The sequence below is a fragment of the Pholcus phalangioides genome, unplaced genomic scaffold (genome assembly GCF_987345545.1).
Source record: "Pholcus phalangioides strain wild (caught in Gottingen) unplaced genomic scaffold, Ppha-v1.0 ptg000012l_1, whole genome shotgun sequence".
NCBI classification, from domain to species: domain Eukaryota; kingdom Metazoa; phylum Arthropoda; class Arachnida; order Araneae; family Pholcidae; genus Pholcus; species Pholcus phalangioides.
Window position 1 is genome coordinate 22,760,926 of NW_028301605.1, and position 16,071 is coordinate 22,776,996.

Consider the following 16,071-nt stretch of genomic DNA (forward strand, 5'->3'; position numbering starts at 1 on the left):
TGTTAAAGAAACTCTGTACATGCGAAATCTTCACAGTTAAGATCGAACCTGAAACACCTCAAGAAGATCTACGTCGTCGCAAAGCCTTTTCGAGCATGACATTTACAATCAAAAACAACTAAAAATTTCACATTTCTTTTGAGTAAAGCTTTACAAGAGAAATTCACTCTCGATCAGTCACTATGCATTATCTTTTCCCGAGGTTTAATGCTACGACTCGCACCAAAAGCATACATTGACGTTGGTATGCAAGTTGTGGCATTGGTAAAAAAGAAATCTCAACTTGAGACAACATGAACCGACTCCAGCTTCCGGTAGAGACTTTTTGTACGCTCTGTTTTTTTGGTTGCCGCAAAATTTTTATCATGAAAGCCACGTGATTATAATGCATTTTGGTTTAATGTCTATTACTCAGCAAAATGTAGCGAGGAATTCGAAAATTAAAAGGCTTTTTTTCCCAGTTTTCTATCCAGAATTTTAAAATTTGAAATTTAAAAAGAAAAAAAACGTGATTTTTTTTTTTTAAAGAGCTATTCCGGTAAACCTAACAGAGTTGGCCAAAAAAGCGTGTGCAACTGCACGCAACTCTCCAATTCCAATGTTGCAGGTCTGGACGATGGTAAATATCACAGATTGAATGCACGGTGGGGACAGTTATGCTCAGAAGCTATTTACGGGGGCGTCTTAACTGGCTATAGCCCAGGGCGGCAATCGATTAGTAGAATGGAAGAAAGGAAGTAACACCATAAATCCACCTCTGCCTGAAGAGTGAGGGACTAAGTTAGCGCATGAACAAACGGATAACCTACAGAGTTTGCAGGCACAAGAAATGCCAAAAGCGTGACACAGAGAGCCAGGTACCAGGTCAGTGAGTGACCTAGAGAGCTAAAGATCACAAGAGTGACATAGAGCGTGTGCAAACATGTGAATGAACAAAAGAGCGACCTAAAGGGTGAGGATCAGGTCAGTGAACCTGAAGAAACAGGTTAGTGAACGGCCTAAGGAGGGATTAAAAAGTGACCAAGAAAGTGTGCAAGCATGTGAGTGACCTAGAGAACAAGGGACACGGTCAGCGAGGGGGCCAAAAAAGAGTGACTCACAGAGCAAGTTTGGAGGGGCAGGAAATTTGAGGAACGAGTGGTCAAAAAAATTTATGGAGTAGAAGAAGAGCGGCCAAATTTGTGTAGCTCACAGGCGGCAAAACCTTGAATCTGCCTCTGGTGACGCTGTGCATTGTCCTGCTAAAGAGTATGGAGGGATATGGCGAATCCTCTTAGACTGTGCATATACCGAGGATGCGAGCATAGAGTAAAGATCCTTGAATATAGCGGTGACTTCAATCATATGGTATCCCTCTGTGCATCACATCCGCCAATGGCGGTACGCGCATGTGCGGTACAGGTAGTGATCGAGACGGTTTAATTCCAACCCTAACCCAGAGTCAGCTTTATGGTTTTGGCGCCCGTAAGCTACACAAATTTTGTCGCTTTTTCCCATTTCTAGTCTAATTTTCTTGACAACTCGTTCCTTAAATTTCCCGCCCAGGGCTATAACTCTCCTCCTAACCGCATCATGGCCCGCAGCTCTGTCTCAATGAAGAGATTTTAGCAGGTGATCGAAGAAGACCTAGACCAGGCTTCTTCAACCCGTTGCTCGCGAGCACCCAGAGTGCTCGATGCTAGTGTCCGATTTTGTGCTCGCGAGCACTTGATCAACGTCCCAAGTAAACCACCTTGTACAAATCGCATTGACGGATTGAAATCATCCTGATTTCACGCATTGGTATGCCACACTTGCCGTGAGGGTGCTCTTCTTATGATGATGGGTGCAGGCAGTGCTCGCGACTAGAAAAAAGTAGGAAGACCTCTGACATAGGCCATGCTGGAAGCTGTGCGTGCATGTGTTGTGAAAATAACGTGAAGTCTGTTTTTGCGTAGTGCTGCCACCTGCCTTCGATTTTTCCAACTATGTAATGATTGAATAGTTGTATCGTTGTAGGTCTGTTTCTGTCTATGAGTAAGACTTTTCAACCGGGAGATCGGCTCGCATTCTCGCCTCGAAGTTGAACCACGGAAAACCAACTTCATCCGAGCACTACTGAGGCAACGGTGGGGTTCGAACCCGGGTCCTCACGATGCGAGTCCGTCACTATGTGAGTGACGGCACAGCGGCACGGCTATAGCCCTGTTAACCGCCCCCTACCCCAGTGAATTTGCCTCTGTCTTTATGTTACTCTTTTGGCAACTCACATGCTTGCACACTTTCTTGGTTACCCTTTTTATCGTTAAAACCTGGTCGTTCGACCTGGTTCGTTACTCTCTAGGTCACTCTTTTCGTCATCCGCATACTTGCACACTGTTTGGTTATCCACACGCTTACAAACACTCTAGGTCACTTATATTCTTGCAACTCTCTAGGTCACTTATATTCTTGCAACTCTCTAGGTCACTCTTTTGGTCGCTCACATGCTTGCACATTTTGTTTGTCACACTTTTGATCACTGAGCTTTGATCAGAAGAGTGCTTCCCTCACTGGGTACTCTTTTGGTCACTCCCATGCTCACTCATTGTCTAGGTCACACATTCTCGAAAATTCTGGGTCACTCACATTCTTAAGAACTCTAGACCACTCATATTCTTAAGAACTCTAGGTCACTCATATTCTCAAAAACTCTTACGTCACTTTTTTATCGCTCCTTGTCCTTGCCATTTTGCTCTATAGGTCACTCGCAAACTTGCAGATTTTCTTGGTCGCATTCTTATGGTCATTCATCGACTAGGTCCATTACTCTCTAGGTCATCTTTTTTTGGTTACTTGATGCTTATAAACTCTAGGTCACTCTTTTGTCATTCACTGACCTGGTCCTTCGCTCTTTAGTTCACTCTTTTTGGTCATCTGCTTGCGTGCATATTGTTTGGGGTTGTTGGCACACTGTTGAGCGAGGGACTAAGTCAATAAGTGCATTAGAGCATTTGCAAGCATGTAAATGAGCAAAAAAGTGTGTACAAACACTTAAGTGTGAGCAAAAGAGTGACCTATAGAGCATGTGCAATCATGTGAATGAAAGGTCACAAGAGTTACCTATTGCGTGTGAAAGCATGTGAATGGCCGAAAGAATGACCTATAGCGTGTGTCAGCATGTGAATGACAAAAAGAGTGATCTAGAGCGTGAATGTTTTTAAAATTGACCTAGAGCGTGTGCAAGCATGTGAGTGACGAAAATAGTGTGCAATCATGTGATTGACCAAAAGCGTGACTTTGAGACTGGCACATTTACAAGAGCGGGGGGGGGGGGATATGCAGGGCCGCAACTGGATGCTTGGTCAGCTGGGGCACGCACGCGTTTTGGTGCCCCTCGTAATGTTGAAGGATAGGTGAAATTTGCACCCCCCCCCCCCCCCCCAGTTGTGGCCCTGTGCCTCTGCCCTGATCTCCGTCTGTTGATTTGTCGTACAATTCTCCAGAGAAAGGCCACTCTGATGTGATGAAACTTGCCATTCACGATCAACTAAATTCGAGCGTAAGATCTTCACGGTCTGAAAAAAGGTCTACGATACTCGCTTAAACACGCGTCAATTCTTGCAGACTTGATGCCATCATTATATGATGTATGGACAACACGGTGTCAAAAAGTATCCATCCACGTTCGGCTCGCCCTGTATTGTGTGTATTTTTTATGTACACACGTATATTTTCTTGAAAAGCGGTAGATTTTCAGCTTTATGAGGATGTAAACCATCAAATATTCAACTTACAGGCGTGGATAGCGGCCGAGAGACGACGTGTTACCACAGAAATTTTCCACTAAATCGAGAACTTTGTGATGCCGCGTGTTCAAACTCGTTCCAGCCGTCGGGTTCGTGAATGATGGCTGGAAAAGGATGACGTCCGCCCACTTTTTTTCATCCGGACTCCCGTTTTCGCAGTTTTAACGCCTCGTACACGGTATGTGGCAACGGGTTTTTTTGTGGAAATTTAGGTTTCCCCCGGGGGGAGGGAGGTATTTAGTATAGGAAGCGTTTTGTAGGATGCAATTATGAAAATTGGTCACCACGGGAGAGGAGAAATCCTTGATGCGATCAGCCATGTTTAGGAAATTAGAATGACCCGTCAATCAATGTCATCGTATTTAAATGGCTCTCGTTTCAGTTTCCGAGAGATTATCCTTTTTTTCCGCAATTTCTAGATGAAATTATTGATTCAAATTTTCTAAAAGTTATTTTCATTTGTGTTCATTCAATTTGAATTTACTAGGATTTGAAAATTAGTGGACAAAAACGGAAGAAATTGCGATGCGTGTGTTATGTACGGGTAGTAGAAATTGCAGCAAAAGAGTGACCAACAGCGTGTGAATGATCGAAAGAGTGACTCACAAAGCGATGGACCAGGTCAGTGAGTGACCTAGAGAGTATGAGCACGGAACTGACCAAAAAGAGTGACTTAGACTGTGTGCAAGTATGTGAATGGCCAAAAAGAGTGATCTAGAGCGTTAATGCCTCTAAAATTCACCCAAAGCGTGTGCAAGCATGTGAATGAAGAATGAATCAAAAGAATGACCTAGAGAGCGTGTGCAAACATGAGAGTGCCGAGAATAGTGCGCAATCATGTGATTGACCGACCAAAAGAGTGACTTTGAGACTGGCTAATTTACAGGAGGGGGGGGGCGTGCGTGAATATGCCTCTGCAGGGCCGCAACTAGATTGCGGATTCTAGTAATATCCAGTCATGCCACGAACGTGACAGGGCCAGGTCAGTAAGTGAACTAGAGAGTGTATGAGCATGGAACTGACAAGAAGAGTGATCTAAAGTGTATGCAAGCATGTGAATGATCAAGAGTGACGTAGAGCACGGGGATCTAGGTCACTCTTTTGGTCACGACGACACGGGGGATTTACACCAGAATCGGAAGTGGAGGGGAGTATTGCTGCCAGACGACCTCAGACGGACCCCGCTTATAACGAGCCCACTTTTATCCAGGGTCTGGGTTTAACGAGCAAATTAAAGCATTTGGTTTGGTGCAATGCTAATTGTACTGCGATTTAGTCGCTTTTAGCGAGCCGGTGCCTTTTTTACGGTAGCTCATATTACAAATAATATGTCCTTATACCCAACACACCATCTATAACAGATGGCTCCCGTACGAAGCTCGTGACGTCACTGAAGAAGGTCATCTCACCTATAGCCATTTGTTACACAGCAAAAAAGGGTAAAGAGGGCGCATTCGTCGGCCTGCTACAGTATATCCAAGGGCTATAAGTGAGAGGGCCTTTTTCAGTGACGTCACGAGCTTCGTGTGGAGGCCTTCTGCTACAGATGGCGTTGCCTTAACTTTTTAAGAGCTTTTTTTTTAAATTTCCCTGATCCACATTATAATTTCGACAGTGGAAATCACTAAACCTAGAAATTGCCACCTATTTTCAGGAATCCTCCCCCCCCCCCAGATCTTCTGCAGTGGTAAATCCCCCCGACACCGAGAATAATAATGATAAAAAAAGCAAGAAAGATAAATAATTCGCATATTCCTGTACTATTCCGAAAAGATGGGATAAATACACAATCTCTGTCTTGTTATCCGACTTAGGATAAAGCTAATTCTCTCTCTCCACCCACTGGCAGTTGCGTGATAGGAAAGGGTGGGGGGGGGGGGAAGAAAAACATGTTACCAGGCAAAGCTCTATGTACAGTGTTAGCTGGGTTAGGGGATTGCCGAAATGAAAGGCGTCAAGTTAGATGAGATACCTCGCCATTGCCGGTGTAAGGGTTAACGAGGGATTTAAAAGGGGGAAACCTTGACAAAATGAATACAAAAATGAGAGATAACGGAAAGTAAATGCAAGAAGACTCTATGGAGGGAAGAAAAATAGTCATTCGTAGCTCCATGTGTTTGAGTGTGAGGATTATTATCGTAATTTTTCCTTTCCCATGTAGTGTATTTTTTTTTTTTTTTTTTTGTGAAAAATGTCCAAAAGCAAAGTTTTACATTGCAAAATAGAAGTCATAGTTTATTTCAAAGAAATCAATCAAAGAACTAGGAAAAGGATGAAAAAATATTTCAGCGCTACCTATCGGCTGTTTTTTTAGTTATTTTTTCCCCCGTCTTAAAAAAATTCTCGTGACCTAGCGATGCGCTAACCCTGCAAACCGTTTTTTATTTCAGTAATTTTTCCGGTTTTTGCGACTTTTTAAAGTTTCCACGGACTTTTCGCCCGCCGTGTATTTGATTCTTATTAAGCCCATAAGAAATTTTAAACGTTCACAGGTACGGTTTCCAGATTCTTAAGTTAATTGCCGGATTTTCGTAAGAAAGTTGCTGAATTTTTTCCCTTCTGAAGTTTGTCATTCTGGTCTGGACAGCCCCGAAAAACTACATTTTATCCATCACCTCGTTGACGTGAAAAATAAAGAGGGGAAAATGTCTTATTGTCCGAAATGTCGGGGATGACGACAAAAGTGTCAAAAGTTGTTTTTTTTCCCCCCATCCTCTCAGAATAAGACACATTTTCTACCATTTCGGTATTCCTTCTACCAGACCGTGACCGTAGATAAAAAAAACTACTTGTTCTCTTCAACCCGTCATAAATACAAAGCATTAAAAACATCCATCAGCCCGTGTAATAACAGTATTTTCATGCCAACTTGAATAGATATAAACCCTATTGGTTCCAGCAGGTCCTTCTCTTCCTGAGTGACCATTGCCCGAAAAACGACCGGTTGGCTGGCCAGTGGCTACCGCGAACTCCACGAGGAGAAACGTATCTATTATTGTTTTACCATTTTATTTTATTTTTTCTACTTACGTGAATAAAGTGGATGATCACATGAATTTTGAAAGAATCACATTGATATGAATTATGGTAATGATTAGGTTGAGAAGTGGAGGGCCCTCTTTACCTCCTATAATGCGGACGGATCGTGTATATAGGAATTACCCGGTTCCAGTCATTGAGATTCGATGGGAATGTAGTCGTCCTTGGATGCCAAATTGATGCTATATATCAAAATTATGATCCACGGCGGTGGTGCATCTAATATATCTGTAAAAGAAAGATGCAATTACAAACTCATGTTATTACATGCCATGCAATACAATGATATTGTTAATGTACGTATACAGGGTGATTCAGAAATTATGGTCAGAATAAGTCTAAATAGAAGGGATATTGGTGAAGGGGGGGGGGGAGCGAGGGGTGCGCAACCTCTGGCCGCGGACCAATTGTGGCCCGCCAAGGGGGTTCCATCTGGCCTGCGTAAGGTATGCCGGTAGAAAAATATCAGTAGTATAATGCCGACCATATTTTCTTTGATAACAATACGGGAAATCGGGATCCATAAGAAAGATCCGTTATCGTCAGAAAATTGCCAAAGATAAATTGCTAATTACTGTCAAAAAAGTTGTCAAAGGTTATTTGCCAATTTACTGTCAAAAAATTTGTCCATTTGCCAACTCTCACTCAAATTGCTGAATAATCGCCAATGGTTTTACGTGGAAATCGCCAATGGTTTCTACTGAAAGTCGCAATGGTTCAACTCCCACAACGATCATTGATGAAAAATAGATATCTCGTCCCGACGCAAATAGAAGAAATACACATTCCAGCTATCCCTGTTTCTTCTCACTTCTTTTCTCATAATCGCGAAGCTTCATTGTAACTCTATGAAAGGAAGTCATCATATTTTTTCTTCCCTGTTCTTCCTTTTGTTTAGTGACCCCCCCCCCATACAATGCATACATATATATATATGTATTTTGGCGCATAAAATTTATACCGCTATGTGGCATTAAAAGCAAATAATATTTTTGGCATCATTAATATTTCGTTCGTTTTCATTCTGCGCATACCGGTTTAAAAACCAACAACTAACTTTACTTAAAAGATTATGACAGATAGTTTAGATTTTATTTGATAGGTGGCAGCAGAAGCCCCAAATTTGGCGATGGATATTTTTTACCTATATTTTTGTGTAGAAGGCCGGTATTACACTATAAAAGTTGCTTATTGGTTGAATTTTTCATGTTTTATAAAAGGACTTTCATAAAACTTTTATAGTGCAATCCCGGCCGAAGAGAAATGTGGCATAAATGTTTCTTGCAATTTTAGAATCAATTGTAGAATTTCTATCACTTTCAGACACTTTATATGCTTTGCAATATGACAATCTAATGCATAAGATTTTTCCCTTCTTCCGTGTATCTATTTCGTATATAAATTGGGATATCGATATACGGGCAGAGGCAAATTTGACAGAGGCTTTGACACCTGTAGGCTACTCAAATTTAGCCGCCCTTCTAGTCTTGTCTAATTTTCTTGACCACTCAGTTCTCGAATTTGTCACTCCAAAGCTTGCCCCCCCCATCCTCCCCCCCTCTGCCTCTGTAAATACGCATCTGTCTCGAAGTCAGTGTTTTCGTCACTCATATGCTTGCATAATTTCTTGGTCAATCTTTTGCCCGTTCACTCACCTGGTGCTTCGCCCTCTAGGTCGCTCCTATGCTTAACAGACTCTGAAGGTCACCTATTAAATAGGTGTATAACGACAAATAATTTGGTCGTTTCGTTCACTGACTTGGTCCATTGCTCAGTAGGTCATTTTTGATCGATGATGTTTGCACACTGGTTTTTTTTTGGTCATTCACATGCTTGCACACTGTTTTCGTCAATCATATGCTTGTAGACGCTTCAGGTCCCTCTCACGATCACTCACTGACCTTGTCCCACGCTCTATAATTCGCCCTTTTGGTCACTCACAAGATTGTTAACTCTTTAGATCGCTCTATTGATGACTCGCTAACCTGGTAGCTTTCTCTTTAGATCACTCACATGCTCTTCAATGGCTCCCTTTGCTCTAGTGAGTGTATCCGCGTTAGGTCCCGGGAACTACGGGACGTATGGTAATTTCAATTCAAGGGGATATAAAAACAGTCTCGGGAAAAAGTTTCGTATGGTCAACCGGAAACCTTCGAATTACTTGATCAAAGTAACTTTCAGCCGCGCATGTCTTTATGAGCAATGGAGATCGATATTTCATTCAAATCAAGAAAATATTAAAGTGTTTTCATACATTAATTTGGGTGGAGATTTTTACGGAGAATTTAATCTTATATATATATAATCGCCATTACAGCAGCCCTGGTATCGCCAATACTTTGGCTAATAGAGAAAGAGTGCCAAGTCTCCGAAGGGAATCCGTGACCCTGAATCACTGTACACAACTGACCAGTATAATGGCCAACGCGAAACAATTCCTCTCCAAAAAAGCTTACAAATGTTCCCGTTTTTTTTTTGTTCTGCTCTCATGTAATCGCATTCGCCTAATCAATCTTATTTTCCTGTTCCTCAAGGCCATACACGGACGGCCATTGGGGGGTAGTTCTCTCTGCGTGTCTGTGTTGTGCGTATAATATGCTTAATCACGTAACTGGGGGAGTTCAAGGTAGGCCATCACCAGATTAGTCTGATTTTCACCTCACGTCGATGTGATTATTCATCGTCACCATCATAATCGGTAACAATCTTTTGTCTATGGATTTGGTACCGACAACATTAAACCTCTGAAAGAGATCTTATAATGGTTATTGAGGAAAAGATGGCGGGGAAGGAAAAAAAAAAAATCACTTTCTTTTTCTCAGATGCTTACGACTTGTCCGTCCTCATTGAAACTATTTTTCATACCGTTTTTTGCTCCTGGCAAGATGTGTTCGTCATGGGCTGACCATATTGTCGCGAGAGAAATACGGGAAATTGGGATTCCACATACGGGGAAATACAGGACATCGCCAAAAGTGACGCCAAAGTTGCCAAATATTGCTGAAATTACGGAAAGATCACAATGGCGGGAAATGAAGTATTACTGCAAATTGCAGTGGATTGAAATGAATTCCACGAATAAAAACGTTCACCAAGACAAATGTGGGAGATTAATCTCATTTATAGTCGTAATTATCATAAAATAATTAATAAGTTGAAAATAATTTCAATCTTTGACTTCAATAAAGAATAAAAATTCAAGTAGGCTTCGTGCAAAATACGGGAAAAAAAGTCGTGCTAAAAAGTCGGGACAGCCAAAAAAACAGAAAATACCGGTACTGTCCCGGGAAAAATGGGACGTATGGTCACCCTAGTCAGAGGAGAAAAACCTAATAATATCTACTGTATATATATTGACAGTTCACAGTTAGTGCCGCCATCTGCAGTCCCGATTGGAAATGAAAAATTGGCAATGACTGTAGGAAATGCAGTTACGTCTTGATCATTGGTCTCTGACAGAGTCGCCCTTGGGGTTGTGAGCCAGGTGCGGTCGCACCGGGTCCCGCGCTTCGGGAGGCCAACGCACTCACCGTTAAATTATTGGAGGCTTGCACCTATTTTCAGATTATTTCTTTTCGGGAATATATCTCGTAAAGCCACTTCAACGTTTTCACTCGCATATTGAGTAAGTAAATAATGAATAATATGGTTTTACATTGGAACCCCTACTGCCATCTATGAAATATAAAAGAATACTAATCCTGCTTAAAAATCCGGCTGAGCCGAACAAAGATTTTTATATTTCGGTGGTGTAAAACAAACGGTGCTATAAGAGGAACCATTTTCTTATATTTCACCTGTTGTTTCTCTTCACACAGAATTTCGATATTTGTGACGTCACCTTATACAGTATAGGAGAATTTTCTCTGCTCAGCAAGACTCTGGGAAGGAAGCATGCGCAGACTCTAAACGGCCATATTTTGGAAACTTATTCACCATGAACAACATAATACCTTTCTTTATTACTTGTGGTCCACAACAAATAAACGGTTAGCATTGCTAGGTCACGGGAATTTTTTTAAGACAGGAAAAAACTAAAAAAACAGCCGATAGGTGGTGTTGGCACGAGTAGTTTCGGTGGAAGTATGCAAATGAGCCGGTTATAAGAAATTGCGCTCCTAATCCACAACCACTTCACCGTTGTAAACCGTGTATATGGTGGACCTGCTGCACTCTGCCGGTTCTGGATTTGTGACTCGCCTGCGATGTGTTATCCCCGTGGTGGTGGTCATGCGGAACACATACTACTGTAATAAACGATTCGGAGGCATCTGTCTTTTCTTTGACTTGCGCACGTCAGTGCCACCTATCGGCTTTTTTTTCCTGCATTAAAAAAATTCCCGTGACCTAACGATGCTAATCCTGCAAACTGATTTTTTTTCGGTTATTTTTCCGGTTTTTATGAGTTTTTGAAGTTTCTACGGACTTTTTGCCCACCCTGTATATACATTACAGTATACAGGGTGATTATAAAAAAACTATCCCGACATATGGGCCCCTAACTATCATACCATTCACAGAAACTGAATGAAATTTTGGCATAAGGTATTTTGATGTATGCGCTCAAGAATGATATGGAAAAGAACAGTGTCACTCTAACAGTTACGGTTACAGTGAGAAAATTTCGAAAATATCAAATGGCAACACCAAGTTTTTTGTATCGGAATGTGATCTCCATTGTGAAAAACCCTAAATAGCGTTCGAACGGCAACTGTAGCATGAAAATCACCGGCGGTAGATAGGCTAAAAGTGAGGACAACCAATAAGGACAGAGAAGCAGCATAAAATAAAGCATTTTATTGTGTTTCCACATGACCTTGTGGAGGACTAATCAGGCTGGGATCTCAGCCGAAGAAACGGTGTGACGAATGAAACGAACATTAATGCTCTGGTGCACGGCAAAGTCCTTTTTACTTTTTCCTTGCCTAGCTCCGGGGATTTTCGTGCTACAGGTGCCATTCCAACACTATTTAGTGTTTTTCAGTATGGAGATCGCATTCCAATACAAAAAACTTGGTGTTGCTATTTGATATTTTCTCACTGTAACCGTAACTGTTAGAGTGACACTGTTGTTTTCCATATCATTCTTGAGCGCATACCTCAAAATACCTTATGCCAAAATTTCATTCAGTTTCTGTGAATGGCATGATAGTTAGGGGGTCCATACGTCGGGATAGTTTCTTTATAATCACCCCGTATATTATATTACATGTGCAAACATTATTGAACTGGAACAACTGCTGCTGTCATCTATCAAATAATAAAACATACAACTGTCGTGATTTTTCCATTGCAATTGATGACCGACTTTTGAGTAATGTGTCGCATGGAGAAAATTAATTGTGTATGATATTAATAAAATGAAATATGCGTGTGTATCTTGTTTGGCAGAGCCATTTGAAAATTCATTTCTTTGCAGCTGCTCTGAACTCCTATAAACAAAGTTGATGTCAACAAGATTTTCTTTTCTCACCCACACGCTTTGATCTACTTTGGACACGGATGGGGGGGGGGGGTCACTTATCGTTCGTGGTGAATATACGCATTTCCAAAGAATTCGCACTTCTGCTTGAGCAGCTTGTTGGGATGAAGTAATATTGGTTTCATCGAAAGCGACGAGCCGAAAAAGTCTGAGGATTATCACGAAGACATGAAGGCAAAGTTTTAAAAATCTGGTTCTCGAAAGAGTAATGCTCATTTTTGATTCAATTAGCCTCATTATGACAGACACTATAGATCCCGTGAGAAAGCCTGGCCTGGGGGGCCTATTAAAGATCCCAGTCCAGGGGCTCCTGCTGCTTGATGTTGGGGTCATGGCTCACAACCTACGCACGGATAAAAAAAAACCGAAATTGTCTTGACAAGAAACAGGATATCAACAACAGGTTGAAGTAAATAAACGAAATAATGTGGACGACTCTCTCCTCAAATTGGAACTGCTACAGCCCGTGGATAATTACGAAATATTTGATTATACAGACCTGCAAGAAAAGTAGAAAGCGTCAACACAACGGTAATAATTTGTTTCACGTTATAATTGGTAGCATATCCGGCCCAGGAAGATCATACGGCGTAAATTAGCTCAGAAATAATAAGAAAAAAATGAGGATTTCTCACTCTATCTGCCGTAAAATAATAAACAACTCGCACAAGCTTTTGTAATGACCAGTATTTTTTTGTATCATCCAGAAATAAAAATTTTCCTTTCCCCGCGAGCACCTCGGTGCTCACCCATGGGCCCCACAACCTGAAGCCACACTCCCTTGACCGAGATATTTGGTGCTCCTCCTCTGTAGCGAATTTAATAGGGGGGTCATTCAAGTATTACGTCAGCATCGATGGGAGGGAGGGGGTTTCTGATTTGCTGACTTTTGATGACAAGGGAGGGGGGTTTGGATGATGCTTACGTCATCAACCACCCTTTTTGAAAATATGAAATATTTTTAATGGCATATTACTTGGTGCGTCAAAAAAGAGAAAAACCTTTCGATCGTTTGTGGGCACATGAAGTAACATTCCCTCCTATTGATAAGTGCCCGGCAGAGCCACTTTAGTGATCTCTAAACGTTTCGCGGATCCAAGTGGTCTGGAAATGTGTTCGTGCCGCTTAAGTGCTCTGGAACTGTGCCACTCATCACTCAAGTGATCCGTAATTATATGCCACGGATGACTTAAATAATCTGAGAATGTGCCGCGGGTAACTTCAGTGATGTAGAACCACACTGGGAGCCACTTAAGTGCTCTAAAACTACATCAGATGTCATTCAAGTAGGACTCCCTAGGCTGGGATGTTTGGCGATCCCCAGGTCAGTCTGTTCACTGGCCCCTCTGTTATGAATTTATAGTGTTAAAAAAAAAGATAATCATCTCGGGTGCCCCAGACTGGAGCATGCGGTGATCCCTCGGTTGCGTAGGGGCTTCCACGCTAAAATTTGGCTCAACGATTTATGACTGTAAATACGTATATTCCTCTTTCATTTGCCCTGGAGCTATGATGCTTTTGAGACGGCAGTAACAACCCTTTCTTGGGATAGCTATTCAAAAAATTTTGTGAGTTAGTTCCGTAGAACAGCCTCGTTATCATTAAGGGGTTCCGCGGAACAGCCTTGTAACTACGAAGGGTTCCGTGGGAAACTTTAAGTTGGAGATCCCGGTTCTGGGACAGAGTACGCTGTTACGATTCAGATTAAACTGAAGAAGGTTTTTTTTTGTAATTCTGAACACGCATGAGTTTGACGGTAAAATGGACGATAGCAGTGATTAGATTTGAGAGGAAAACATGTGAAAACAATTCCCCTCATTACATGAAAGATCCATCATATCTGGCATCACGCCATCTTGTCTTCGAGAGCGAAAACTCGAACCCGTTTTGAATAAGTCACGACACAGGAGTATAATACACTGCTGGCCACCGTAAATGCAACACCCTGAAGGAAGCATGCAAATAATATGAAATTTACAACATGCATTAGCGGAGGTGAGATATGCAAATGATTAGAATTTCAGCGCAGACGCACATCACGCGCGCCTGTGGCGCCACTTCAAAGCGCTATTTAAGGCTTGGAGATTTCGACGATTTGAAGTACGGCAATTGTGTTTTTCTTGTGGTTTTTTCAAAAAAGCGATCAATTATGCCTCGTAGAAAACAGCGATCATCTTTTGATCAAGTATCCGAGTTCGACAGAGGAAGGATAGTGGCCTACCGAGATTGTGGATTATCTTTCAGGGAAATCGGTAGTCGTGTTGGACGAAACCAAACAACTGTAATGCGGATATGTGATCGTTGGATGCAGGAGGGTACGACGGACCGACGTGTTCGATCGCATCCACCTCAGTGCACCACTTCACGTGATGACAGGCGTATTGTGCGTATGGCAGTGACGGATCGCTCAGCCACATCACGAACCATAGCACAGCACATTTAGTCTGTACCGCATCATCCAGTGTCTGCGCGTACCATTCGACGCCATTTACAGCAGAGTGGTCTGTCCGCAAGACGTCCATTGCTTCGTCTACCCTTGACGCAGAACCACAGACGTCGCCGCCGCCAATGGTGCGATGAAAGAAGGATGTGGACGGCACAATGGAATGAAATTGTCTTTACTGACGAGTCACGCTTCTGTCTGCAACACCACGATGGTCGGATTCGAGTCTGGAGACACCGTGGAGAGAGGATGCTGAACAGCTGCGTTATGCACCGCCACACTGGTCCTGCACCGGGTATTATGGTATGGGGCGGTATTGTATATCACTCTCGCACTCCTCTAGTACGCATTGCCGGTACTTTAAAAAGCCAGCGCTACATCTCCGAGGTGTTGGAGCCAATTGTCCTTCCTTACCTTCAGGGCTTGCCCACAGCCATATTTCAACAGGATAATGCGCGACCACACGTGGCACGCATTGTCCAAAGGTTCTTCGTCAATCGCCAGATTGAATTCGCCGATAGAAAACATGTGGTCCATGGTTGCTCAACGATTGACCCAGATTACATCCCCAGCTGCCACACCAGATCAACTTTGGAAACGCGTGGAAGCTGCTTGGTCTGCTGTACCCCAAGAACACATCCAAAGTCTCTTTGAATCAATGCCGAGGCGTGTGGCAGCGGTGATTTCCAACAATGGCGGCTACTCTGGCTACTGATTTTGGCAGGAACCAAACTTCACAGAAGTCTATAAATTTAATCATTTGATGCTTGGTCAACCAACATGTTATCTACAAAATAAATATTGTTGCGATATCTCTTGTCTTTCTTGGTGTTGCAATTTGGGTGGCCAGCAGTGTAGATCGTAGCATTTCATTATGCCTACTGATTTCGATCGGCAACCCATGTTAAGGTGAGTCAGCGCTGGCTTACGGAAAATTCACCGCCAACAGTTCGACACGAGTCAGTGAGCCAGCAAATGAGCGAGGAATGACCGAGTGAGTGAGTCAGTAAATGATACAGTAGTTATAGTGAGTGACTGAGTGATTAGTGTTGGGGGGGGGGTGAGCAAACTAGTGAGTGAGCGAATAACAGAGTGAGTGGCCATGTGATTAAGTGTGCTACAGAGTGATCAACCTAATGAGTTGATAATAGAATGAGTGACCTGGTGAGTTGATGATAGAATGAGTGACCTGGTGAGTTGATGGTAGAATGAGTGACCTGGTGAGTTGATGACAAAGTGAGCGACCTAGTGAGTTAGTGAGCAACCCAGTGAGTTAGTGAGTGACCTAGGAATTAAGTGAGGGACCGAGGGAGTAAGTGAGTGACCTAAAGTGACCTAAA

At 42.5% G+C, this 16,071-nt stretch overlaps 1 protein-coding gene across 1 annotated transcript in view; it reads right to left on the bottom strand.

Moving 5' to 3' along the window:
- LOC149079876 (BTB/POZ domain-containing protein 6-like) overlaps window positions 1-6,870 on the bottom strand; it is a 42,167-nt gene extending 35,297 nt beyond the window's left edge. The window contains exon 1 of the mRNA XM_089239986.1: window positions 6,798-6,870. The gene's annotated coding sequence lies outside the window, so the exon portion shown is untranslated. The remainder of the gene's footprint in view (window positions 1-6,797) is intronic.
- Between the last annotated feature and the right edge of the window lie 9,201 nt (window positions 6,871-16,071).